This window comes from Rhyacophila brunnea, unplaced genomic scaffold (assembly GCF_057557595.1).
Source record: "Rhyacophila brunnea isolate RB1 unplaced genomic scaffold, BYU_Rbru_1.0 scaffold_3, whole genome shotgun sequence".
In the NCBI taxonomy this organism is placed as follows: domain Eukaryota; kingdom Metazoa; phylum Arthropoda; class Insecta; order Trichoptera; family Rhyacophilidae; genus Rhyacophila; species Rhyacophila brunnea.
Window position 1 is genome coordinate 6,462,244 of NW_028232965.1, and position 15,060 is coordinate 6,477,303.

Here is a 15,060-nt window from a genome sequence, read left to right on the forward strand (position 1 = left end):
TTTTATATTTTTTAATGAAAATATTTTTGTTTTTCATACGAACAGACAAAATAATTTTTTTTATAATCTATGAAGAACTAAACACACACTGTAAACCCAACTTTATGCATGCCATTTCGTTACTTTTACATTCCACATATACGTTACCACCAATATAGTTTCGGAGTGGAAGTAACGGATTCTGTTTCAGAAGTGTTTGAAGCCAAAATTTAGCTTAGTTTTATTGTTAAACCTGCGATATGTTTTATTATATCTGTAGTATGAAAGATAAGCTCCATATGTGTAGTATGTGAAATAGAAATATGTGTTTTCTTACCTTATAAATCGTGGTAACAGTAGTGGAACTTCTTAAATGACCAACCCAGAAAGCAACCTGTTCCGATAGCGATACCGACACACACCAACAATTTAAAGTGTACATGGCGATCAGTGTTATACAAAAATGTTGCTACATTAAAAAAAAACATATTTATAGTGAAAATTTTTCGCCTTCATGCTAAAATCGTGGTAACGGAATGTGGAGTTCCACTTTTTCAAATATCCTGGGACACACTTTAAACGTGATTTTTTTTCAATATTGGTACAAATTTACGAAAAAACTATATATTTTCCAAAAATATATAATGTAAGCTGTTGAAAACACTACGAATTTAATTTTACACACTCAAAATTAATGACGAAATCAGACTTTGTTTATTTGAATTTATGGGTGGGACATGGTAAAAACGCACTACCTTTCGATCTAAATAATCAATTAAAAATATATACAGGTCAGATAGTTGTATTTAACTGATTGAATAGAGTAAATTAATAAATTTGCATGTTAAAAGTACATAACTTTCCAACATTTTATAATATAATAACTATGAAAAAATCAATCAAAGTCATGGGACATGCCAAAAACGCAATGTACAAACTTTGGCGAAAATGCCCATTTTCTTTTTAATACTTCTTATGTGTTTATTACATACGTAGTTATTTCGTAGTTTTGACATGATGGTACCTACTTCTTCTTACTTCTTATTTCGACCATGTCCGATCCTAATAGGATCATATGAGCTTCCACAGAGTAGAGGTTTGGTAGGTACCTACACGTTAGTTAAATTTTTGAAAGATAACTCTAATTTTTAACGGTACCTACATAATATTTAGTAGGTATTTTGATTATTAATATAAAAAATATTTGAACGCTTATTTAAATAAATACGTCCGCTGTAAAGTTTCAATTATCCATTACATGTGTAATGGAAAATTGAAAAATTAAAATTATTATCAAGCAATTATTGAGAAAATGATGGTATTTTGTATTTATTCTTAATTTAAAAATAGTTATCAACAAAATTATAACAAAGACCTAAAAGTCACACCATTGTAACAACATCTCCCGATTATTCAAACAATATTTTTTTGATAATAAAAATAAAGCTTATTTACAATTTTATATAAACGATATCTGAATTTTCCGTGTTCTTATTTATGAAGAATTAAAAAAAACATTTTCAAAACCTTGTTGACAAATAATTTTGAAGATTTATTTTTATAGTAACTAATATTGTTTGATATTCATTCACTTTTGTAAACGTGACGATCAACAGATGGCAGAGTATGCATTATGGGAAAATAATTAATAATCATAATAATAAATATAATATTATAATCATTCTACATACCTAATGTATATTTGCAAATATTTTGGAATGGTATTGTGAAATTATTACTACAAAAATTAAATGTGTAAATTTTCTACTCCATATTCTACATAACTATAAACTACTAACTACATCATCTTAACTACATCATAACTAACTACATAACTCCATATTCTACATAACAAGACTAAATCTGGTAAAAAATACAACTAACATATTATTATTATTATATCATAATTTTACAAAAGAGGCTAATCTGGCGTTTCGTAAAAAAGTAAACTAAGAAAACAGCTTTAATTCACACTCATGATATTGATGTTCAATTTGATATAAATAAAAAGAATTTTAAGTTATCCATCTTTCCATTTTTTACAAAAATTAAAGATCAAAACCATGAATTATTCAAAAATATTTTCCTGGCATTATAAAAACTTAATAAATTAAATTTTCTTTGACAATACAACCATAAAATAACCAAATACCCTACTTACCAGAGGTAACTAGCGGAAAAATACGTTTTTGAGAATTCACATTTTAAAGTGATTTAATTATTAAAAAGAAAAATATTTTTCATTTAAAGTTAAATATAACCGTTACAAAATGTAAATTCGTTACAGGATCTCTGTGGTGATATTTATTATTAAGATTTAGTTTATCTTGATTAATTTATCAATGTATTGTCTCAAATTGCAAGCATCGTATTGTTTCATTAGCATGTGCCTCTCTAGTAGGCAGAGCATTCACATTAAAAACTTTTAAAATTACAGCACTTGATGGAATTACTAGAATGTTAGAGTAGACACTGAAAAAAATATGTCGTAAGTTTGCCCACGGTTCATAGCATGAGACTAACATAAAAGGTTTTGTGATAGTTTATATAAATATTCTAAATAAAGATGGTGTATGTTTCTATCTATGCATGTGTAGTAATGACGTCGTTTTACATACAGCTCATATTAAGATTTGTATTATAATGTGAATGCATTAGTTCTAGTACAAATAAAATTATATAGCATTTGAAATGGCCAACGTACATGGTAAATAATAAAACTAACGTAAATTCGTAACCAATACAAATTGCATGACATACTGTCAGTGACGTCCCTAGATAAAATGCCGCCCCTAGGCAGCGCCAGAATGCCGCCTCATTTTTATACAGTATTTTTATCATCCTTTCATCAGTCCAATATCTAATAAAAGTGTTGTATGGATACATTACTAACAAAATATCAGAATAATTATTCGCAAATCTGCACGTGTCGTTTCTGGTGTCGTCACGTGTCGTCACCAAGAACATCTAAAGGCAACGGAAGTTAACTAGATATCGCGAACCCGACAAAACCAGTGAGCTGGATTTTTTATTGGAAAGATATTTTCGTTATTACTATTTAGTAGCTATTTCTATACATTACAAATGATTCGCCTCGATTTGCCGCCCTTCGAGTAACTGCCGCCCCCAAGTGACCCTCAATCTGCCTACCCCCACGGTACGTCACTGCATAGTGTGTCTAGAATACCTAATATTATATCATAATATTAAAGCTGTGCAATTAATAATTTTATTGACTATTTGAGTGAATCTACAATGTCATTGAAATGCTTTTGACAGATTCATGGCTGAAATAGTGCGAAGTTTGCCACAAACTAATCTGCCATGCAACATAATTTGCAGCTTAGTTAAACCTAAGTCCGTTAATCTTTGTTTAACATTAAATTTCATATAATTAGGATCTCTCTAGTTATCAGGGTTCTAAATTATCGCTCCATTTCGTGGAAGTATTAAATATTGCCTTAAAAAACAATTAAATTCACTCACTTCATACTCACATTTTTTAAAGTTTAATACTAAACTTTTGTTGAACGCATCGTAATTTCGTGTATATGTCGCTGACAACTTTTACATTCCCTAATCTTGTATGCCACATTGTTATGGTATTAACCGTCTGAGCTAGGTAGGCAAATCGATGACACTTATTTTTGTCAATGGATGTTAGCCACTTGATCTGGCCTCTTGGTCCCCAAACAAACATAGAAAAACAATATGTGAATTCGCCAGACCCGGCATTCGAACCCGGAATCCATGACATTAGCCTGACGCGTAACCACTTGGCCATCGTGGGCGTGATCCAGTGTTTAGTAGACGTTTTCTTCAACGTCTTTGGTGATCATATTTCACGTTTTACATACTTTTAAAGAAGCGACGATTAAAAATAGCATTTTAATAAATATTTTATTTAACACCATAAAAGTATGTAAATAATACAATAATAATATCAGTCTTATAGTAAACGGTTAAATAAAGCATATAAAAATTATAATATTAAAGACGTTTTGATATTTACAGAATATTACAAAATACAGGAAAACCTTACAAAACATTTGTTGGCCTAGTAAAATAACGTGACGGATTAATTTATATTGTTTGTGATATTGTACATTTCCAAATATTGTGACATTCCCACGTATCTTTTCCAGATTGATTGAATAAGAGTATAAAATGGAAAAAGGTTACGATAATTACATAATTTTACAACAGATCGTTAAGTTGACATTGTTTTGCATTTTTATCACTGTTTTCATTTGTTTTCATTGAACTAATAATACAATTTGCAGATGGTGGTGGTTAGTTTTTTAAAATTCATTAAGCCCTGCCTAACCAAACTATAATATAATCAATAAAAAATATTCTTCAGACTATATAATATCAAAAATTATGTATGGTTTAATGGCATAGTTTTAGATATATATATATGTAATATATATAGAATTTTAAAAACTGACAAACACCATTTACACATTGTAGTCTCAATAAAATGAAAACAAATCAGTTTGATTGACAAAGCTTAATGTGCACTATTTATGTCGGATTTTAAGAGCCTATCTCCACCCTTTGCCACTGGCAAATTAACTGGAAAATTACCGTCAAAAGTTAGATTTCGAGCGCTACATACACAATCACAATATACATATTTACCTAATTGTATTTTGGGAGCATTTTTTTTTTAGGAAAAACTCATATTATTTAAGTTAAAAAAATACAACTTTTCACTCGTTTCTTTCAATCCTAGAAATTAAAAAAAATCAATGTCAATTTTTAGGGATTGTTTTTTTTTCTGGAATGCAATCCCTAAGGTGACTAAATAAGCCATTAATTTTAATTGCAGTGTAAAGTTTTCTGTTTTGTTTTACTTAACGTACATTGACGTTTATACAAATAATATAATATTATTTTTTAATTTTTTAAACAATTTTGATGAAATATTGATGAATTTTGATATTTTTGTAATATTTTTAAAAATAAAAATCACGCTATTTTAAATATATAATTTATTATTAGATAAATAAATATTCAGCATAAATTAAATCAGTCTTTTCAAAATAGGCATTATTTTTACTTATATGTTACACAAATTTTGGTCAGTAGGTATATAAAAATACAATAAATTATTATTTTAAGTTAAAATATAAAATGTTTATTCTCGGTGAGAATTCTATGACACGTGTGTATCAATAATTTATTTAAAATTTATAACACACTTATTGTGTATATAATATGCATGCATACAGGATACGACATATAAGATTAATATTTTTTTAATCAAAGTATCTTAAATTGTGTTGTCAAGAGCAGCCAATGCATAAACCTAAATGACATAGTGCAGGGTTGAAGGAGATGAAAGAGGGTAGAATCTAACCTTAGTTATGAAGCCATAGACGATGATGATGCTTTTAAACTATTTATATTATCAGGTTCTTTCCAAAAATAGATCGGTATAATCTTCATATTCATTCATAAGATTACTGTGATTGATTTCGATTTTATAACAATATTTCTAATTTATTCGGTGATATTCACAGATTCCTAGCAAATAATATAATCTACATATTATATTATTATCCTAGAGCTCTTTCCGTTTTCTCGAGTCTTTATTATATCCGACAGGTCCAAAAAATCGTTCTATTTTCGTATTTGATTAATCCATAATAATTTACCATTCGACACGCAACTATTTTTTACTACGCATTTTATTTAGGAAAATATTTTTTTTATATGTTTGAAACACTACTCAAAGAATTATTTAATATGGCCGCCATGTCCTGCACTCCTCCGAATTTAAATTTAAAAACTCATTTTTAATAATATAACACAATAAATTTGTGAAAAAACTACTCTCAATCATATTAACGGATACACATATTATAAGTATATTTATTTATGTTTTGGTCAATTTTTAATGCGGAATTGTTTCACAGGTGCTTTGCAAAGTTCCTATCCACTGCGCATATACCAATATTCATTGTTTTGTGCATTATTTAGTTGATTACTTAATGAATATTATATTTGTAATGTCCCTGTAACCGAGCGTTACAAACAAAAGTTCTGGAAGTCATTTTTGACTGTTCTTTAAAATAAAAGGAAATTATACTATTATTGTCTGTAGGCATTTTAAATAGCACACTAATTATTTAAAACCTATTTAAATTCGATTTTGTTGACGTTTAATACTTTCACTTAGTTTATATAGTCCAAAATTTTTTTCCAGTTAAATCAAACACATCATAAAACGAATTAACAATAATAATATATAAGTATATTCCCGTTCAATATTGTCATTTTTTCGCATTATCCTTCAATAAGATTTCACTATGTAACACAATATCTATTTAATATATTATATGATATACATTCATAGATAATATTTTATGGCTGTTCGCAATATACTGTTTTTTGTTTTTGAAACCAATGAAAATCATTTAAATTTAATTACCTAATATAACCCAAAAATATTTAAAAGCCTTTCAACAAAATTATTGTTGAAATGTGATACTATATACAATATATTTAAATCATTATCACCATCAGCCTATCTAGCTAAATGAAGTCCTCACTAATCGAATTTCATTTGTCTGGTAATATTGTAATTACGGTAAAGATTTAGATAAAATTTTGAATACATATTGAATTCAATTCAATTTCACACTTCTGACATTAATTTTTTTTCCGCAGTTTAGAAATGCGGTGATAAAAATAACTATTTTTATTTCCTTGACTACTTAGTAAAATATAAAATGAACACGTTGTGATTTATTCAGTAGATGCATTACTGATAAATTCAAATAAATTACTATTTTCAATACTAAGCCGGGCATTTCAAAGCCCACAGGTAAGTTTTCATAAATTCTTTTAGGATAAATAATTGTTAGCCATTTATAAAATTGTCGAGTGGAAACGAGTAGAAACTGCGGCGTATATAATTTTTATTAGATTTACTTCACAATTTAATTAAAATCCAACACCATGTTATTAGGACGCCAAGTGGTCTGCAAGACCTAGCGAGACAGCTGGTTCTGCTAGTAAAATATTATTATCATCCGAGTAAAGAACCAATTAATCCTGGAGATGGGTCAAACCTCTCATTCAATCTCGCTCCTACGTACTGTGGAAGAGGCTAGAACATAGAGAAAATATAATTGATACCAAATTGCAACAATATTCAATATTTCATTATAATACTTTAAAAATAATATAATTAAGTAATAGATTATCTGCCGTCCTCAAATACTTTGCAATACTGTTTAAACAGTAGGTAGGTACGTATTTTATTAACCAATAGTACCTACATACATATTCAAAAAACAAACTTCTATATTGAGGGCATGTCTTACTAGATCTACTTAGATACTAATATCTAATAATTGTACATAGAATACATGCTGATAAATAGTTTATAAACTACTACTACATGTTTCTAGATTTTACATGAAACGAACTGAAATGTTCACAATACTACACAATACACTTAGGATTTCAATCACGATTAGAATTCTCAATTCTTCAAATCATTTGATTTGAAAAATACCAATGAACTTGACAAAATAAATGCACAATATTGGCAAAATATTAATTTATATTTAAAAAATCTTTTTTGATAATTTAGTTAGTAGGTATAAATTAGTTTACTGATACCTTAATCACACAACAGATAAAATTAATAGTTTTCTAATATTTTAGTACCTATGTTTTATTTTCAAACTAAACGCTTTCTTTATTTTACGAATAAATGTTCTTTACCTACAAAATAATGTTTATTTAACTCGATATTCATTTTCAACTCCGGAGTTTCGTGTTTCTTGTTTATCACTTTTTGATCGACATTAATTATTAAACATTCAGTATTAATTAAAATAAATTATGCTATTCCAAACTTTACGCGTTACAAACACTCAAGTTCGTGAGCGGACACGGCAGCCCTCGTTGATTGAGGTAATGACGGAGAGACGCTTCGCGTGGCTGGGACATGTGTTCCAGATGTCGCCAGAGAATGCGACACTTCGTAACCTTGTATCACAGCCTCAAGGGTGTTATTGCCATGGCCTGCCGTCCCTCGCCCAGCAGCGGTGCTACGATCTACGCGTGGTAGATCTGGTATGGTGGGAGGCGCGAGAGTTGGTGATGGACCGAGGGAAGTGGTGCGAACTTGTACTCACCTGAGCGTAACGAGGTGATAGAAGATACTATTCCAAGTATTTTAATAACTATCAGTAGATCTATTTTATCACAAGGTCGTCTACCGGCGGCTATCGATGGTAGTTTATCATATGTATGTATTGAGCTGGTTAATTGTTACAATAAGTTAACCGTCTAAACTGTGAAAAAGTGCTATGTTTTCACAGCCCCTCTCTTGGCTGTCTTAACTTTTAGGGCGAATTTGATAGTTTTGGCAGTTTGGACGGCCAACTTATTGTAACAATTATAATACCTCAATACATAAATATGATAAACGACCGTCGATCGCTGCCGATATGCGCCTTGTATATAGAATAGACTCACATGACCGGTTTCCACTGATATTTTACTAATATGGAGATATGGATTATTATAGATAGCATTTGGAAGCGCTGTCTTGGGTTGTTGAAATACATTGCGTATGTATTACAAGTTATAATGAATAATGAGCTAAGCAGGCGACACAAAAATGTTTGATTGTACTCGCTGCGTCCACATCGCAAAAATCCATACAAAAACTACAAAAGTCGGCCCCGCGTTTACATACAACAATATTATATTACCGTGGTTATAAAAGGATATTTATCCGAAGATGTCGGTGGAACCGTTGTAGATCCAAAAGAAAAGATATCCAGGAGATCATCAGGAAATAGAATATCGTCGGCGACTTCCTCTTTTTTTATTGTGGGTGTAATAATTGATTTTCCTGTATTTTTCTGATTAAAAGTTGGGCGATATCCATTTTCATCAGCGATATAGCTCACGTGATATATTTGATTATCGTCTCCAATATATGAAAATTCTCCCTCTGTAACCATAAACTGTTTTCCATTTGAATCTGTCTTCAGATATCCTCGCTCTTTTCTGGTGCTCCCTATTGATGTTTCGTATCTGCAAAATGTAAAGGAAAACATCAATAGAAAAAATACTATAATATTAGAGACAATGCAACTAAATAATATATCATTCACAGCATTCTTATTTTATAGCGATACAGCTCTAGCTATACGCTCAACCAGGTTCCTTAGCGCTGGTATTTTGGCGTACCTGGTTTATGCCATCTACACTTTTCTGATCCAACTATCTCTTCTTAAATCATTTATAAATCTGGAAAACTCAACAACTTGAAAGAGGTTTGTAATCCAGGGATCCTGGATAGTTTTTTAATCCCAAAATCTTTGGATTGAAAAATGCTCTAATACCAATTAATTTTTCATCATTTTTGGAAAAAAACCAATATTTTTATTAATGAAAGATAATTGTTTTTTAATAATAATGATAATTTTAATGTACGGTATTTTGATGGTCATAATTTCATTAAACGCCTCAACTTTGTCATATTGTAATAAATAACCTGTTTTTATGAAATTTGTTACCAACACGTTTTATTTGTACCTACTAGTTGTGTGAAATTTTGTAAATATTATTCCATTAGACTGTTTTTTAGCATTTCCGAAAACGGTCTGTGTCAAGCATAATAATCATGTTATATTTTCACAGACTCAGTTAACAAACTTTGTTTTCATAAATTTTCATGTTTCTCATAAAATCAAAGCGTTATCTACTTTAGTAATAATAATAATTAATGATTGGTATACATATACATGAACGCACGTTACTATTGGTCTTGCAATATCTAATTATTCTAATTAAAGGGAGTTGTGTGTAATTTCATAGGATTTGGGTTTAGTATCCCAGTGGGTCTATTCTATATACAAGGCGGCTATCGGCGATAATATGTATTGAGGCGGTTAATTATTGTTATAACAATTTAACCGTCTAAACACTATAAACTTTCAAAAAGTGCTATGTTTTAACAGCCCCTCTCTTGGCTGTGTTAACTTTTAGAGCGAGGTAGACAGCTATTTTGTCAGTTTAAACTGCTAACTTATTGTAACAATTATAATAACTCAATACACAAATATGATAAACTACTTTCGATAGCCGCTGATTACCGCCTTGTATATAGAATAGACCCACTATTTTCACCTTCAGACATCTTAAATGTATGTAGAAATATTATATTTTACTACAAAATTAACAAATTATGGGAACGTAAATAATACAAAACAGTGACCACTCCTGGGGGTAATCACACCATGCATTGCTTTATCGGGGGTAGGCAAAGGAAGAAAAGATATTATAATTTTAAAATAACATATTTTTCTGGTTAATTTCGTAGATAATATATTTTTTTAGATGCTAAAAACTGTTGCCTTTCCAAATATTTAGTAGGTATGCGTATCAGATGATTAAATACTGCTATTGCATTTTTCTGTCGAACGTAGGTATATAACAAAAAAGTAGCGCGCTTTAATATTTTTGGAAAATTATCGAGCGCTCCGGTTTGTCAAAATTTCGATGTCGTGTGCTAATAGGTAGGTACATAAACTATTATGAAAAATCTTATGTATTTTTTCACAATGAAAAGTATGTCAATAATTGCAATATGCAAATTGATTATTGCTTTTAAATAAAGCAAATACAATTTTTTGTGAAATATTAAATTTAGGTGATGTTTTTGAATCATCAAATAAAGTAGCATGTTAATTGATACAATTTTCATAAAATTAAAATATTTATAATATAATTAATAAAGATTCAATAAATGTCAATACAACTGGGTTTTACGATTTCAAATGAAAATAATATGTATTTATGTATTATGTTGTATTAATATACCACGTCATTTTATAGAATTTTTGTATACCTATTGTTTTAAACAGTTTATTAAAAAACATCTCATTTTATCGGGACTGGATATTTTAACATACTCGAATGGGCATCTTGTGATCCCACGAATACAATACATTTACTTTTAATGGACGACCATCCTTGAAACATCTTATAAGATTCTTCAGAAAAGATACGTATAAGTAAGGTCATTTTTAGTTTTGGAACTGTTTGTATGTCTAATTGGCCTCGAAATTCAAATTGCTTTAAGTGAATTTAAAAGAAATCTTTTTCTACAGGTGAATTATTTTAGTCAATGTATTTTTACGTAGGTGCCTACAGTTAGGGATTGCAATACCGAATAAATATATATAAACCGGTATTTCGGTATTTCTTATGGAATACCGGTTTTAATACCGGTAGTCGTCAAAACATGTCATACAAAAAGAAGTACCAATTAATAAATATAACTATTAATATTTATTTAAAACACTATTTATAGCAACCTAAATAACCTACCTACACTTACTATGTTGACTTTTATCAATTTGTAGGTATAGATCATAATATTTTTAAATTGCTAATTTTTACAAAATACTATAAGTCTGGGTACAGGAAAACCTCTCTCAAATTGAACGTCTGTTGGATTATATTATTATCAAGTTGGATCAATAGTAAAGTTATAGAATAATTGAAAAAAAACACTACGAATGTTTTCTTCTTCGTTATGTTAATTCATTGCGACAATTCTATAAGTAAGTATATAATATGAGGGATTTTGTTTTAATATTATTTAACTTTTTTTGGTCTCAGTCAATAATATATTAACTGTGTTTTGGCGGGATAAAACTTATACACTAAATTTAATATACAATAGAGTTAGTAGTAAGTAATGAAAAATAACATTAAATTCATTTTCAAAAACATAAATGTGTATGCTTTCTTAATACCGAAAATACCGGTATTTTTTTATTTTTGAAACCGGTATTTCGGTATCGATTAATAATTGATTACCGGTTTTGAAATACCGGTTTTGCAATCCCTACCTACAGTAATTGACATATTAATTCATATTTTGTGAAAACAAAAAGAGAAAATTACAATAAATGAATGGAATGCGCTTGAAGGTGCAGATCAGTTTTAAGGTCACGTATTTTTTTAAATAATATTAATACATAACTTGGAATTACCTCTAAAGAATGTAAATAATATATATAGGATCCATAGCTTTCTAGTGGTCACATTTCACCGATAAATTTACTAATAATCACCCCATAATATCTAACTATGCATTTTAGTTATTTATTATTTCAATTTCAGTTAATATTGGTGACCACTTTTTAGCTTGTTGTAAATTATCTGGGTCATGCATTCTTAAATCTTGTCAATTATTCATTAAATAAAAAATATTTTAATAAAATCAATTAACATTTTCGCACTTAAGCGTAGCATGTTGCCCGCCATATTATTTATAGTGGAGGTAATATTAACATATTTTACGAATAGTGGTTGTTAATCAATCACTTTCCTTGCACTGGATTAAACATACATTAAAAAAACAACAGGCGTTGCTTTCTCAGTCACGGGATTGAACCCGCAACCCATGACTACATCGAACATCGCACTTTTAAGTAAGCTACCATGAGTATCGTTTTAATTTAACAGTTTAATAACATAATTGGTCTGTCTTCATCACCTCCGTAAATGCAATTTATTGTTTTCTTCATTTAAAACATATATTCTCATCCGTGCATTATAATGTATTTACTACTCAATTTTGAATACTATTTTAGCACTTAATAAAAATTGTAAGCTAGAGATCCTGAGGTCGTATCTCTTCTTATTACCTAACAGAGTTTCCTACCAACTAAATTATTGCTAAATATCCCAAATACTATACGAATTAGATTATTGAATAAAATATTCTTAAACAAACATAATTTTGAAAACACTTCCGAGAAAATATATTATAACCAATAGATTTTTTTTTTTGAAAAAAGTATGATACCCCTCAGGACGGAACCTGCATCTCTTGGGTATCGCGGCCACGCACAGTGACCACAATGGTAAAGGAGTCATACTTATTTACGATAAAATTAATGGCTTTAATACTCACTGAAACTTTTTTTTTTAAATTGAGCTAAATTGACGATCGGCTTTTGTATTTTAAATTAAAGTAGGTATCACTTTCATTACTAACCGACGTCACGGATTACTCCAAGATTTTTTGTTGTAACTTACTTGAACTTGCTAATATTTTTTTTTATTTAGTAGGTACCTATTATTATTATTATATTTATTTTATTATTAACGGAGTGATCCGTGACGTCGGTTAGTAATTAAAGTTATACCTACTTTGATTTAAAATAAAAAAGCCGATCGCCAATGTCGCTTAATTTAGAAAGCGCTTCAGTGAGTATTAAAGGCCATTAGTTATAATTTGTCGTAATTAAGTATGACTCCTTTAGCATTGTGGTCAATGTGCGTGGGCGCGATACCCGAGAGATGCAGGTTCGATATGTGTGGGCTGTCTTAATTTTTTCAAAAAGATTTTTTATATTGGTTAAAATATATGTTCTCAGAAGTGTTTTCAAAATTATGTATGTTCAATAATTAGAATGTTACATTCTTAAATCTTGTGAATTATTCGTTGAAAAAAAATATAGTTAATTAGAAATCGTCTTACTCGAATGAATATCCGTCAGGTTTCCAGTCACTTCTATTAAACTTTGTTATGTGAGCATTTTTTGCATGATCGACAGTCACTGTTCCACTTTCAACTATATTAGATCCAATTACCACCATCAACATAAATGATACCTAAAAAAAATGGCAACCGTTGATATTGGGCTTTGAAAATAGTAAAGAACTCATAACAGTCATTCCCTAAAGTCTACAATAACGTAATAACGTACGTATCTTAAAAATATTAGGATTTTGACATACCTATCGAGTTGTTGCTTACTTTTTGACACTAATAAGATTGTCATGATGTAAATTAAAAGTGACAGGGGAACTAATTTAATCCAATTATATGCACTGTACTAAGTCTTAACTGAAATTTCTCAACATTATAGAAACCGAAGATTTTTATCTAGTTGTGCCATGATAATAATTTAAAAGAAATTAAAACACAATTACTTAATATTATTTTATTATAGTAGTGGTTTTCCACATTTTTTAAAATAAACCATGACCGGTTGTGTTTTACAACATTTTCAATCCGTTTGTTTAATTATGGTATTTCATCAAAAAATAACAATAATGAAAATGAATAATATTGACTATAATACATATTATTACGTACAGGATCTTGCAATTTCATTTTAATTTCTCTGTCATGTTGTGTATAATCTTTAATAGAAAGTAATATTATAAAATTTTCCTCAATTGTCATCTAAGTAGGTATAATTAAAATACTGATACACTAACCTTCATAGTTAAATATTAAATATTGTATAGTTTTGGTCACAAAATATTCCTTATAATATTGACACCTCGGTCAAGGTCAGAATTAGTAACGAGTTCCGTAAGACACTATGAATCAGATTGTACTGGCTTTGCGAAGCCTCTATTTTAATATATATACTGATCAAATCAAGTGGTTGTCTGAGCAGTATAAAAACAACATAGAAAATACCAAATCTAACGGTTCTTTGACATGGTCGGATTAAAAACAAAACTTGCACGCGCTAAAAATAGATTCACTTTAATCAACATTAATAATTAAAATATTATAGAGTTCACAAACCCTTACTCAAGGCTGTAAATGAAACCGGAATCAAATTTTAGGGCCAATTATATTAGAATCGGAACTAGAACCCTTGATTTCAAACCTTCAGAACTCCGAGACGTCTAGGTATGATCCACTCCTGATTGCATTCAATGATAATGATAATAGTTGTATGAATGAATGTCTACAATTTCTACAGCGTCTATATTTTCCGTTTGAATATGATAGTATAATAGTTTATAATTATAAATGGAAAACTTATATTTTCTGAGCTTGTGATGAAATTAAAGTGTATATCACTATACTTACAAACACAATATATAACAATATAAAATAAGAATTATATAACGTTACTGGTACCTTCATTCAAAATCTTTGAAGAGTATATTTAAAATACCTACCTGCCAATATATTCATGACTCCATAGATGACCTATTCGATCGTGTTAATGATTTATTTTTTACAACGTTTTTCTTAGGTCGTATTCTTATTTGTCC